Genomic DNA, 11,708 nt, shown 5'->3' with positions numbered 1-11,708 from the left:
GTTATAAAATACACTCTTGTCATTAGTACAGACAGTTCAACATATCTTAGCGTAGGATTGTTATCTAAGCGGCATATTTGTGGAGTTATGAGCTGTCAGGGGAGCATGGCTGGATCATAAACACGCGGATGTGTTGAAGGTGAGAAAATCCCTGCGCTCAGCAACAAGGGAAGCAGGACAGGAGCGTGGGAAAGAAAGACGAAAGATGGTGGAAATAATGGAGCACATGTTTGAGTGTTGAACAGACCTACAGTATAGCTTTTCAGCCTGCAGGGAATACACCTGCCAGAGTTGTGGGGCAAACCCAGAGGTGCCAATAAGGAATAACACCTATAGCTGTGTTTAATTTAAACAGCACTACAGGAGGAAAAGAAAAACAAGCTCATGCATCCCTTAAGTTTATTTTTTCTTTACACTGATTACTTACATGGTATGTAATGAAAACTCTGCACATGAGCACACAGATCTAAGTGGGAAAAAATTGACTTTGATCTTTTGGTATATGGTTACCGTTTCCCCTTAAAACATCTGTTTATGCAATCTGACCGACTGTATGTCAGAGTGGTTGAGAGATGACAAGGAGCAGGAATAATTCTGGTTACAGGGATGGTGCCTCTGAGGGAGGAAGGTCAACAATGCCTCATCTCCTCATATTGACCAAAACACCAATGGTCCACTGAGCCCGCGCAGGAAGGAGGTACAAAACAAAGACCGTCTGACATGTTTTTCCCTGGCCTCTAAGTGGGTGGTCAGCCAGGCCACCACAGATGCAAAAAGGTCTCTGTGACTTCTTGCCCGGAGATCATTTTGCTCTTTGCCTCTCCCCACTGAAACCATCTGTATGGTATCAGCTACATATCTGTGCCATCGATCACATAGCTTGTGATATCTGAGCAGAGGTTTAAAGAGGTGTACAAGCAGCAGGAAATCAGGGAAAACCCCCTGAAATGCCATAAATACATCTAAACACCTTTCTAGTTAGGTTAAAATATTAGTTTAGGTAGCATCAAAGCTATATTTGCCTCTTAATTTTTAACTTGTATATTCAGACCAAATGTAAACAAGGAATTTTTTTTAAATCCTCAAATAAGAGGAGTTTCCATCCATGTTCAACTCCACTTGTGAACCTCATTTAAAAAATGTAAAAAGACCAAAAATGACGTTAATGTCCTTGGTTCTTCCACTTCCTTGTTTGGCCAGTACTACATCCAGCTTCAGGAGCTCCAGCCTGATAATAACAGCATCAAGAAGTACTTCTGTCTGCCTGGGACCCAGTATCAGAGTATGCTGTCCCCCATCGAAGGAAGGATCATTCTAACATGAGATTTGATTTAAAAGAAACTTTGTCTTGGCTGGGCTCTCTTAACCCTATATCAAAATCACATCCAGTCCCTCATTATTTATCGCAACAAACCTGCTTAAAACATGCACTTTGCATGAACAATTGACAATTTCTACTGATCTCAACATGTAAACCATTCGCTCAGTTTGCCTTGTTAGCATTTGGTGTAAATCACCATAAGTGTTGATGTAGCATTTACAGCGAGTGAAATAAGTATTGAATATGTCACAGTTTTTCTCAATTTATTTCTGGAGGTTTTCACCAGATGTCGATATAAATCCATGCAATCCATACATAAGAAATCAAACCATATAGGTTCAGAAATTAAGTTATGTGTAATAATGTGGGATGGCACAGAAAAAAAGTGGAAAAAGCCTAAAAGGGAAAAGCCAAGACACCAGCCGAAATCTCTCAGTAATTACAATGCAATCCTGCCCATTGTCAGTGAAAATTAATATCAGCTGGTTCAGTCCCAAATGATGGCCTGTAAAAAGGTGGCTCTGGTATCACACAAGAAACGTCTCCTGATGTGTAAAACTAAAGATCTTTCTCAAGACCTTAATGATGGCATCAGTTACAGAAGGATTTCTAAACTTCTGAATGTTCCAGTGAGGACTGCTTGGGGCATAATCTGCAAGTGTAAAGAACATAATTTCACCATAAACCGACCACAACCTGGTGCTCCTCGCAAGAGTTCTGATAAAGGAGTTAAAAGAACTATCAGTAGAGTTGTCCAACAGCCAAAGACCAATTGTGGAGAGCTTCGAAGGACCTGGAATTAACCGGTAGAATTGTCTCAAAGAAAACAACAGGTAATGCACTCAACAGCCATGGCCTGTATGCACGCTCACCACTGCTGAAGAAAAAGCATGTTGAAGCGCGTTTAAAGTTTGCTGCACATTTAGACAAACCTGTGAAATATTGGGAGAACATAGTCACCCCAAAAACACCATACTAACAGTGAAGTTTGGAGGTGGGAACATCATGGCGTAGGGATGTTATTTAGCATATAGACCTGGCAAACTTCAAATAATTGAATTAGGGATGAATGGAATAATGTACAGAGACATTATGGATAAAAATCTTGTGCCATCTACCAGGATGATGGAGAAATATGGGTGGACATTTAGAGCAAGACAACGACCCTCAATTGGTTTCAGAGAAAGAAAATAAAGCTGCTAGAATGGTCCAGCCAATCACCCGACTTGAATCCAATAGAAAATCTATGGAAAGAACTAAAGAGTTCATAAAAGAGGTCCACGTAACCTTCAAGATTTGAAGACTGTGGAAGAATGGGCCAAAATCACATTAGTGCAATGCATGTGACTAATTTCTCCATACAGTAGGTGTTTTAAAGCCATCATTGCCAACAAACATGATACCAGTATTTAATACTGGTAGATAATTAATAAAACTCGAGGAATTGTAAAAAGCGGATCCAAAAAAATGTATGCATCATGGTGGCAGAGGATTAGTTAACTTTCAAACTAAGATACAGCCACTAAGACTGAATTCATTTTCCATTGCATTTTCCAAACAAAACAAGTGTTTGCTTTTCCATTCATTTAAGTTGTTACTAAACGACGAAGTGAAAATGCCCCTTAAGAAATTCTTGACACCTCTTTCATCTGACAGCTGATTAACTGAACAGCCCTAAGGACTCCATATCCTCCCCCATGTCAAGGAGTCAAAGTATTTGAGGCCCTCAGGTCTAACACTGTTTCCATTATGCTTAACTATAACCAGCCCCGCCTGCGCCTTGCTTACTGCCCTCAGGGGGCATCAAAGAAAAGGGTCCTTCCACTTCAAATCCTATAGATTTGGGGAAAAAAAGTCAGTCTGTTAAGCTGGACAGACTCAGTGTTTGGCTCTAGAAGTGTTGTTTTCCCTTTGTTTTCTACTTTGGGAGGGTGAAGTTTAATCCTAACTTCCCTGTGGCTCCGACCTTCCTGCTCCCAGTGGAGTTTCCCACAATAGCACAAAACAACCTAAACTCCCCCACAAACCCAGACCTGGGAGCCTGCTTCATCTGAGCGCTCCAGGGGGGCAGGGCTGACGCTGCTGTGGGCACTCAGAGCTCAACCTGATCCTCTCCTTCAAATCAAAAAGTAAGCACTGCTGAGAAGCATTAGAAACATCGCCTCTCTCTCTCTCTCTCTCATTTGAGTCTTGGATACTAAAAGCATAAAGTGATATCATCCCTGCTCTCAGCAAAAGAAACCCTAGAGTTGGAAGTTAGGAGACGAGGTACAGGCACAAATAAGGAAAGAGAAAATAACAAAGAGGAGATGAGAATGTGACAAAGGAAGAAATGTCTCGCTATTGTTAGGCTGCTTTTAGGGGAGTAAAATGAGAAGTAGTTTTTGTTTTTAAATGCTCTAAAAACCCAACAGACACCAGTCCATGTCAGAGTATAGTGCACCGATATCCTGCAGACACAACTGGGAAGAAAAAAGTTATGTGTGCAGAATAACTTTACCTGGATGGCAACTAGTGACAGAAATGAGCCCGATTGAATGGATCTGACCAAAATAAAGATGAAACCTTTAAACAATTATTGTTTAATATCAGCAAAAACAAGGAAGCGATAACAGGAAGCAAGCTGCTGACATGATGTTTCCCCACTCTAAGGGCGCATCGACACACCAGTAGTGTGTTTATTACGTTAGCTGGGGCTTTCCAGCTCAATAGCCATCACAGGTGGTCCAGCTCAGTTTGTCCAGATCTATTGTTTACCTCCATATTTAAACAGCCAGCCCCCACTTCCTAATTCAGCAGATAAATATATATGATTGGTTTTAAGCTCTGGTGAGGCAGACAAGGGGAATATCTTTACACGGATTACTAGATTAGTTTTGCAGGAGTATAATATCATAAACTAAAACAGAATTATTGTATATAAAATTGAACTTCAGATGATATATATGCATATATCCAAATGCAAAGGCCAGGGTTTGATGCGTGTTTTTTAAATAGTTCTCTTACTAAAACATTGAAATGTTGCTGTATTTTTATTATTATTTCATCCACTTTTTGTGAATCCCTAGCCAAGCAAACCTACAACATGATGCTCCCCCCGCCATGCTTAATGATTGATGCAGTGCTGTACATTTTTTTAAGTTTGATCGTTACTATTGCCATCATGGCGAACTGGCTCAATATCTGCCTTGTCCCAACATAACTGTTTCTCCAGAAGGTACCTGGCTTAACGCACGCAGCTAAAACTTTCAGCGGAACCTGAATGTGTTAAATGTGCGGTTTAAGAGCTTTTACTGTGGAGAGTAATAATGGTGAAGCAGCTATTTCTAGCATGCGGCTGGAAACCAATGTTGTTCTGGAACATCCTGAACAATTCCCTTTCATCTTAGCCTGACAATTTAGGTTGATGCTCCTAAAATAGTCAGAATTTCCACACTGTAAGACAATAAAGGGTTTATCTATTCTATTCTAAACCCAAACCCACCTCAGTGCTGGCTTACCTCGTTGGAGTTAGGCTTCTTGAATGACCTTCCCAAAAGTCCCCCTATAAAACCTGCCTGTGTCACAAAAAAACAAACCCGTTTGAAGGTATTTTGTTAAACTGCAATAATGTAAGATCCAAGCAAAAGTTCTGTCAGTAGCTGTCTAACAGATGATGCTTAATTACAAGGTTTTGGTTAGGCTAGGACCAGGGGCGTCCAAAGCTTTTCATAAGTGTGGGGGAATATGGTCTGTCCAAGGTTGTTGAAGCAAACATTAGCAATCAGAGTTATATTTTTTTACAGCGGATAAAATAAGTATTGAACATGCCACCATTTTTGTCAGTAAATACATTTCTAGAGGTGCTATTGACGACATTTTCACCACATGTCGGTGACAATCCATCATATCCACACATACAAAGACATCAAACCATAGATGTCCAGAAATTAAGTTATTTGTAACAAAGTGGAATTGAACAGGGAAAAAGTATTGAACATGTGAAGAAAGGGAGGTGCAAAAAGGCATGGAAAAGCCAAGACACCAGCTGAAATCTCTCAATAATTAGAAAGCTATCCTGCCCCTTGTCAGTGCAAATTAATATCAGCTGGTATATTTATTTTACCTGCTGTATTTCTGTCCCTCACGTTTTCCCTCTGTAATCAATGTTTTGTATCTCTATGAATGAATAAAAAGTCTGTATGGACGGCTCGTGCAGCTCTCCCTTCAAATTTTCCAATCAGAACCAATCAAGATTCTAGACAACCCAATGTTGACTAGAATGTTGTTCATATGAGATAATAACTGGAATATTTAGTGACTACACATCAAGATTTAGGCTTATTTGGTTCATGTTTTAAAACAGAAACTCGTATCTACTCCCCTCTAACTTTGAGCGAGGGGATGCATTTCTCAGCAGGCGCGTGTTTCTTGGCATGGCGACGGCCAGCGCCTCACCCTATTGGCCAATCGTAGTCAGAGCTATTCACTTCTCTGATAGGACATCTTACCCCCTAAAATGTAAGATTTGCTTCAAATAATCAAATACAATAGTTAAAAAAATAGGTAACAAAATGTCCAGAATGCATTTGCTGCAAGTTTGAGTTAGGACTGGCAGTAAGTGACAGACTTAAAAGGGCTTTTAGGCAGGGGAATGTTAGGTAACATATGCTAGAACCATTGAAGCGTTGGGAGCAGATGGTATTTCCACTTGGAAGAAGTGTCAGGAACCCCAATAATATCATCACAAGAATAACAGGAAACTGTGTTTGCCTTTGTATTGTCTTCCTCCAAAGGAAAAGCTTTATTTTAGTCAGTTAGTTGCAGGTCTAATTTGTTTTGAGACTGGTATTGCATCCAACAGAGCTTTTGGATAATAAGAAGTAAAATCTTTCACTGAATCATCTTCAGAAAAAAACAAAACACCTTCAATAATTATAATTGATGCGCTGTGTAGCAGTTTCTGCTTCCTAATTCATGAGAATCTCATGGGAGATAAAAATAAAGCATCCATCTACGGTAAATAAAAACTAAAAATGGATCGTTAATTCGTTTTGATCTAAAGCAGTGTTCACAAACTAATCCTACAACTTTTAAATGTATATGTACAGTATACATTTAAAAGTAAGTATTTCTCTCCTTTGATTCAGGTGCATTGGACCTGAGACACATCTAAAAGTTACAGGACAGACAAAGACACAAGAACCATGATCCACAGGGATTCTGCAAAGATAAATGGTTAGAAATCCCCTCTAAAACCTTAGGAAATGTTCTGGGAATCTGTTGGTGAAGAGGAATCCTATAATGTATTGACAGATGGTAGACAGAATGGAAAGGGGTGAGGAAAGGCGGAAAAGGTCTCTAGGTTGAGATCGGTACCCCGAAAAATATGCAAAACACCAACCTTTGGAGTGGAACGTGACAGCGATAGAAGCCAAGTCTCCTTTAAAAAAACAAATGATGTAAGAGTTCTTTCTTGTTGCTCCACCACCTGAAGAGAAACGGCAGAAAGAAAAAAAAAAAATAGCTGAGTCCAAATGACAAAACCATACCACCTCCAGAGGCTAACGGTTTAAGTCATCGCTGGCTCCCCAGCAGTATCATTGCTCATTGGTACTTTCCATCTAATCATGTCAGAGGGAAGAAGGTGCACCTGGAGGAGCTTAAACTGTTTCACATGTTCATGAAAAACGAGAGCAATCACTGACGTCTGCGAAACGCAGGGCAAAGTTGCATAATGTTGAGCACAACATAACGGTTGTGACTCAGACCAGGGAGAAAGAAAGGTGAAAGGTATAACTGAATGATGAACAACTTGATAGAACACAGAATTAAAATGTGCAAGCTTCAATGTTCCAGTTTTAGTTAATATTTCCACCTGAATGTGAGAACTGTTCTAGTATTTACTTTAGAAATTGGACTGATTAAACTGTGCAGAGACTGATTTATATTCATCAGGTCAATAAGAAGCAAGGCTGTGGTCACATTTAATTTGTAAATTTCTGAGAAAGCCCCTCTGCAACAGCTTGAATCGTTATCCATCAATATAATTTAAACTATTAAACCGATCAAAGAGTTTTAAACTCTGACCTGTGGAGAAAACGAACCGAGAGAAAGTCATACCCTTAATTATGCTGTTCTCTTTCACACTGTTACACAATTTATACTTAAAATAACTGCTGTTTGATTTCATTTATTGCAGCTAATCTCATTTCCAGGGTATTCTCAAAGAAATTATTTGTGCGAGACAACTCAACAGGCGACAAGGTTTCAAAGGAGCCCAGTAAAGACAAACTAAGCTAACTGCATCTTCATACTTGAAGCTACCTTGAATATATAACGATTTTTGTCATATTTTGCTGTAAATACTCTTTATTCTATTGTAATACTCAAGCAAAATCTTAAAGTTGCAAAATTAGAGCAAATCATTTTAGTCTTTATTACAAAGATGGTTCTTGTTGGGTGGAGAGAAACTTGCTTAACTGATATCTAGAGGTTAACAAGTAGGCCTGTTTCGCATGTTTTGCTCTTATTCTAAATAGGAGAGCTATTTGCCTTTTTATGATTTTTTTTAAAGAGAAAATTATGAATAAAAAAAAATACAGCTCTTTACAAATTCACTTTAAGACACTGCCGTTATACAAAATGTCGGATAGCCTAGTGTGGAAGCAAAAAACTAAAACAAGACAGGGATTTTAAAGTTAAACCAGTCATTATGATGATGGAAATTAGCTGGATGTTGTTATTCCATCAAACACACAGAAAAAAAAAACCTTTTCCCAAATTAAAAATGGAGAATTGACAAACTGCATTTCTTAAATTCACAATTTTCCTGCTTGAAAAAGAATCCCAAACACGTTTCCTCTGTAAACAGAGGATTCAAGTTACTTTGCCTGCTTCATACAAATGGCACACGGATGTCCTTCTGTAGATAATTAACTAATGGCAAACTGTTTCCCCCCATTTTACATACCTTTTGGAAGACTTCTAAAGCTTATTGACCATCAAGCTCAGCACTTAGCTTAGTTAACCCTCTAGTGAGAGTATCACTTAATGAAATTTGCTGAGAAATGCTAACACAGGCTCAAATGACGGGTAACTGCAAATAGCTCAGGGGTAAAACTTCGATCAATCATTGGTCCCTACAGTGGCTTCAAGGACAGTCATAGTGATAAAATACCTTCATTGTTACACAGAAATAATACTCGTCTAGCCCGGCATTTAAGATCTCTCATTAATCTCTCTTTGGCTTCTGCTTACATCATCTGCAAAAAGGCTATGCATGCGAACACGCCATAAGTCAGCTGCAGCAAGACGTGGGGAAACAACTCGTTCCCAAGAGGTATGCATGCAGTTTGTCAAAAGCCAAAGAAACAGCTGTGAAATGGTCAACAAAGCTGTCAGGAAGTGATTTTTTTAAAAATGATTCACAAAGTTATTAAAGAGGTGTCTATAAATCTAAAAGTTAGGCCACAATATAATAATAATTATCCAAGTATCTTTACTCAAAAGCTGTATGTTCATTTCACTGCATCCACTCACCCATAGTGGACCTACAAATCTACTCACAAGTAAACCTACTTTAAGTTTAAAAGATTTAGCAGAAAACTGGGAGATTTTAAATATAAGCATTGTTCTGCCCGTTAATAAGAAACCAATTGATAGAATTCAATTTGAGGCCGAAATAAAACACAATTGTTCTTCTGAAATTTAAGCATTTTATACAAGGTGCCAGCAGGTGGTTGTCAGCATGCAGCTTAATCCGGTGAAACAAAACAATCTTATTAGAATCAATAACAGAGAAAAAGATGAGCGATTTAAGCTTAACATCTTATATCTATGTTTGTGAATGGTATTTAAATTGGGCTGATTGACAGGACTCCGTTTCGAAAGAAGAGAAGATGCCACCATCACTTTTAAGTTGTTTATCCAGCAGCATTCTGGTTATATGGGAGAAAAATATGACGTTGATGGCCAAGCTACAAGTGGTTTGTGGTTCTGTGAAAACATCCCAGCTAAAGGGCTAGTTTACAGATTGTTAATAAGTCTGGGCAACGCTTCTTTAATTAGATTGAAATTGTATTTGTCACAGTTTTGGTTCTGTTATGTTTTCTTTTGAGTTTTCAGTTTTACTTTGCTCCATGTTTTCTACTTTTAGTGGTTTAATTCTTATTTTTGTTGTCTTCTCTGGTTATTTTTCAGTTTTTTATTTGTTGCCCTCTGCTGCCCTCTTGTGTTCTCCTTTTTCCCTAGCTCCTATTCCTGTCTGCTCTGTTCACACCTGCTCCCACTCTGCTCATTAGTCCTCTCTTCGTTTCAGTCTCCCATAAATACACTCCTTATGCAGTTCCTCAGTGGCGGTTGCTCATCTAACTTCCTCCAACTCCGTCTCTCTAAGTCTTCCTCGTCGTGATAGTTTTTCCCCTGATGTCTCCATGGTTTCTGGTTTCTTTGATTTTGACTTTTTTTGATTTTTTGATTTTTTGGATTCTTGCCTCAGTTGTTTGTTAACACTTCAATAAATCCACAAGAAACTCACCTCTGCCTCCCTGTCTCTGCATTTGGGTCCTCTAGCCACAACCAAATCCTGACAGTATTGGCTTGGTTTAAACAGAAATATGTTAAATTTTTATGTTTTTGTGGCATTTTGATCCCATTAAATGTTAAGAAAAATAAAAACCAAATAGGTTTATAAGGTTTATAAATAGATTTTATAAACCTGGACTGCAGTATTATACATTGGATCAGTTACACAGGTTTTCATTTTTTAGGCCTTTTTTATTTTTTATTTCTTATTCTTTGTATTTCATATTGTGTGCTGTTGCATCTAACACATTTAAAAAAAAATATATAATATAGCAAAAGGTCCTGTTATTACCAATATATATGTAAGAATATCATGAATTGAAGCAGAAATGTCCTCTTGGTTTATATCTACACATAATCAACCCTGGATAGAGCCATCAAATCTGCTCTGGGAAAGGATGGACACTCAAGTCTAGATGATAATGTGAAGCAAACCCAGTCCCTGCGTACCAAGGTTTGGTAAATCCATAATACTGCCAGATACACGGCCGACCTATTTTGGGTGGGTTTCGACAAGCTCAAAGTCGGACAAGGTGGACGCGGTTGTGAACGCACTAATTGAGCCTGCAAGTAAGGTTAGGAGGTTACAGTCAGTGTTGGAAATAACGCATTATTCCCTGAAGGGGAGTGGCGTCCTAGTGGATAGGACATAGAGCTTGGAATCCTGAGCTTCTGAGTTCAAGCCCCACTCCCACAGACTGCCACTCTGTATCTCTTTAACCCCACACTGCCCCCCGGGAGCCCAACTGTGGCTATGTTACTTTTTCAGTAGGTAGCACTTTAACTAATTCGTTTGTAAAAGTTAGTAATGAGTAAGTCATTACTGCGCTTTAAACAGATTCTTTACTATATATAATATATAGTATAAATACAGACTACAGTTCCCTGGTGTAAGGTCACTCGGCACACCTAACAGCGATGCTCAACTTCAGCATGACCCAGTATAGATCCACTGATTTAACAGCGTTCCTACAGTAAAGCGCTCACTGAAGAGCTGTGATTTGATCATTATGTGCAGGACAAAAATACATTATAATGTATGTAATGATTTTAGTTGAATAGTTTACAATTTCTGGAATAGTGCAAAACCTGTTTAATTATCTTGCAAAATACATTTTATTTTCGCAAAATTGCTTGTTAATCAAATTTTTTTTGCTTCATATATATTTTATAGCCAATTGCAGGCTGCCAATTTAAAAAAAAGACAAAAAAAATATGTTTCTTTTATTCTAAACAAAAAAAACATAATCACATCATATAATCGTGTTGCAAATCACTTGACAAACAAGCCACACCAAAATACAGCAAAGTAGTATTGAATTTTTTTCAGATGTGTAGAGCTTTAAATTAATTATTTGATGTTGTTGTATTTAAAATTCACATAACAGGAAGGTTTTCTAAATTCTTCAACACTTAAGGTCATAAAAAGTAACTGCGTAGTTACTTTAGCTAACCAAACCCAGATACATTTTTGGAGAATAATTGTAACTATAACTATAAATAGTTTCCTTTTTTTGGCAATTTGCTGAACACTGGTTAAAGCTGCTGTGTTAAATAAAGTCACAAAAGGTGAATCAGACTCTGGATCATTATACAATTACCCCATCTAAGCTAGACATATTCATGTCTGTTTGCAAGATCATTAAAAATAAAGGGATCAGATTTGAGAAAAAAAAAAAACAACAGTTTGCATTAAACTGTCTTTAAAGAAATATTTTCTTATGAAGTCATGGAAATTTTTAGGGATGCACGATATTGGGATTTTGGCCGATATCCGATATGCCGATATTTTAAAACTCATGTAGCCGATAACCGATATCGA

General features: G+C 38.2%; 1 protein-coding gene across 2 annotated transcripts in view; it reads right to left on the bottom strand.

The window, feature by feature from the left end:
* Positions 1–11,708, bottom strand: part of lhfpl2 (lipoma HMGIC fusion partner-like 2) — a 73,426-nt gene that overhangs the window by 35,677 nt on the left and 26,041 nt on the right. Inside the window, exon 2 of one of the 2 annotated variants that reach the window (XM_015389050.1) lies at positions 6,705–6,791. The exons of the other annotated variant lie outside the window; for it this stretch is intronic. The gene's annotated coding sequence lies outside the window, so the exon portion shown is untranslated. The remainder of the gene's footprint in view (positions 1–6,704; positions 6,792–11,708) is intronic. 2 annotated transcript variants of the gene reach the window in all.

Source organism: Cyprinodon variegatus, unplaced genomic scaffold, assembly GCF_000732505.1.
Source record: "Cyprinodon variegatus isolate N-32 unplaced genomic scaffold, C_variegatus-1.0 Scaffold446, whole genome shotgun sequence".
Lineage (NCBI taxonomy): Eukaryota > Metazoa > Chordata > Actinopteri > Cyprinodontiformes > Cyprinodontidae > Cyprinodon > Cyprinodon variegatus.
Note: the sequence above shows the minus strand (reverse complement) of the source record. Positions and strands in the feature narration are given on the sequence as shown.